This window comes from Varroa jacobsoni, unplaced genomic scaffold, assembly GCF_002532875.2.
Source record: "Varroa jacobsoni isolate VJ856 unplaced genomic scaffold, vjacob_1.0 scaffold_408, whole genome shotgun sequence".
Classification (NCBI taxonomy): Eukaryota; Metazoa; Arthropoda; class Arachnida; order Mesostigmata; family Varroidae; genus Varroa; species Varroa jacobsoni.
Genome location: NW_019213310.1, coordinates 176,610 through 179,976, shown reverse-complemented (window position 1 = coordinate 179,976; position 3,367 = coordinate 176,610).

Here is a 3,367-nt window from a genome sequence, read left to right as displayed (position 1 = left end):
CACGTGGATTGAAAGCGCTCGAGTGTACGCTTATGCAGCAGACATCTTCGGGATATTGCTGTGCACGTAAGTACTGCACGTACATCTAAGATCTGTAATTGAAGATGATGATGATGATGATGCAATGGATGATTGAGCTACTGATTAACTATATAACACGAAGTTATATCACTCAAGTTGGTGGCGTGATGAGAGTGGTGCCATCAGGCATACGTCCGTTCTTGCTTTTCACAATAGGACTAATCCATCACTGCACTAAATAATAATTACAAAATACACCCTGCCCATGCTCAGGCACTAAAGGAATACTAGGCCAACGGATCCGTTGCCTGTCAGTCATTTTCAAAGCTGACCTCAGAAACAAGGCACACTACGTCGTTTAACTACATGTGCATTCAAGGTTATCAATACCAATATAGATGCAAACTTATCAATTGTCGGTGGTCGGAATGGTGGGTGACCGGGTGAATGAATACGGAATCCCCACTGGTATCGCTGCGAAAACTATCGAATCAGAAAACGAAAGGTCGTCTCTATGTCAAAGAATCGGTTAGATTATTTCGTGTTTCGTGGAATCGTACAGCAAAATCCGCATCTCCGACCGGATAAATGGCTTATCGCCACGAGAAGGTTATCGTTCTCCTTGAATTACTTGTCTTCCATATGTACTTACCTATTTCAAGCGCACTACAGGAACACCCCAGGCACACAATCCAAATCTTTAGCCGGAAGCAAGCAGCTACCATACAAGTTCATCTAAGGAAATACCGGTCATCGGTAATCATTATTGCTTGAAGGAGCTTCTTTTGTGGAGGGGGCATCAAAGGGGATGAGGCAAGCGAAGATAATGGTATCTACCATTGTGATTTATGGAATTTCCGTTCGATTCTAACAAATATAGAGCCCATTTTCAGCTAGAGTTTTCGATGTCCATTTGATGACGGCGTTGATTTTTAACAAACGAATTTCAGGCCAGAGCACGTAACCGTACCAGTTTTATTGATGCAAATAGTATCAGCGACTGATCTGGTCGGTGTTGTCAGGAGCTGCCGGTAGCACATAATTATCGGTAAATATATGCAGAAAACACTCTCAACGATTTAGATCGAAAGGATACGCCTATCAGAATACACAACGCGATTCCTTTTCAAGGCAAAATCCAATAACGCGCTTTTAGTTTTCATTTTGGGGCGATGCAGGCCAATACCCACGTTATTTTTATACAGCGATCCAAAAGTTGCAGTAGGCAATTGACAAATGGCAAACCCCGAGATTAATAATGCTGCCAAGAGATACCATTTCTGTATCGTGGAGAAAGTCAATTCAAAAAACCTATTTATTCCACTGTCAACTTGAAAAGCTTATGGTACTCCCCTAGATGTTGACCTACCACTGGAGACCTGTTCGAGCTTTATCAGGCATTATCAATAACTTTACCCGCAGTTAAGTTACCGATAGTGGCACGCAATAGAACCAAATCAATTATCGGAGTCATTAATAAAGTTATTCAAAAGACTAGGTATGTTTTTTGTTTACTTGAACTTACACGTGGACCCGGTCTATATGGCTCCCAGGCGTGTACACGATTGCTGTTTGCTACTAATGTGGATGGGGAAAGACTGCAGTCCCGTCTAGACTAGAGTGTTCTGTTTTACACATGGAGCTAGTTCCTATAATGGCCTTTATACTGACATGGACATACCCAGACATTGGATCCTTGCCTACCGAATTGCAAGGGGAGTGCTGGTCTATGGCCAAGGGCCCATCGATCATTTCTTGCGTGAATAAAGAAGTAATGCTATTAACAGGATTGAAAAAAAGATACGCCTACATACAGCGCAATGCAATAAGCCTAAAAACTTCCTTCGAACTTTGAGCAGCAAACGAGATGACGTGGCCCGTGTATTTTTGACTTAGGCCGCCCATTCGACCCAGTCATATTCAGCCGACATTCGCTCTACACTGGACACATACTGGTCGTTTGTTACAACGGGAACTTCCGACAGCTTTTGGACCTAGTGGAGTAAACCTCACGCCAAGGATATCAGTCAGCTTGTGGGCGAAAAGAATTCCTTTAGCTGCACTTTATACCTATATCAGAAGTGCAATTTACCCAGGTGTTTAGAACAAGCCGGCATTGCACTTAACAATAAAAAGGCATTTTTGTAATTCGAAATTATAAAGGCGCTGAGCGAGATTTTCGAAGAACGTGTAAACATCGTCACGCGAGAATGTGCACGACCGAAACTAGCTAGTAATCGGACACTATTTAAATAGATATATTTCTGCGTTTCTAAGCAGCTTGACGCTGTCAGCTGGCCTAATAAAAGGCAAGCTTGTAATGAAAGGCCGATCTTCGATTTCGAGACGACTCACAAAATGCTATAATAATATCTTAATGGCCCAGATGTTTCTGCGGTTATACATATGGACAAAATGGAGTAATCTGGAGACTAAAACGCTCCTATTCTACGTACTTAGGCGCAGCATGAAGGTTTAGCTACTGTGAGTAGTATACGGCTAGCATAGTAACAATTAGTGCTAGTTACTTTCGGGTAATTTATTCAAGTTATAAAAGTGCAAAGTTATGCTAATTCTAGTAACTGCATTGTAGGTGTGTATCAGCACATGGATCTCTAGAAGATCATTGGCGTATCATTCGCTTTCCGTGCAACATAAACTCAGTCCCCCGATAGAGCAGTTAGCATAGCATATACTTTCAGCAAATTTAACAGTTGTTGCGATATGAATAAGTCAGAACTCTACCTCACAGCCTATTGATGTAATTGTATAAAAATAGATCTAAATAAACTCCTCCATGTTGATTACAACCATGAATTCAAATAAAGGGGTTATTATTGTAGGCTTGCAATAACACTACCTATTTAGTTTATTCTATTAGGTTGAAAACTTCGTCCACCTTCTCTATTTTTGGAGTGAAAACGATAGTGTGCCTCTTTAGATGACTATAGCTCACTCACACCTAGCGGTTGTTGACATAGCGGGCAGCAGACCGCTGTCGTGAGGTAGGGCAGCAGAAACTATCATAAACGCAGCTCACTATGATCGCCATAATAAAGCAGTGAATAACGGGGGCGAATTTGTTCATTTAATTGAAAATACGAAAACACAGAGAGCGGTTGTGTTAGATAACAGCAGCTTTTAGCAGGCTAATATATTTTATGTAAACGCTGCATGAAAACCTAAGATGCTCTAATTAATTAACCATGCAGGCAGGTTCACTCGAACGAAAAAAATTGTGTAAGATTATTATTTCTTGATGTTTGAGTCACCAGTGAAAAATAGAACAGCTAATAATGGTACAAGTATATATATATATATATGTCGATTTGTTATTATAGTAAAA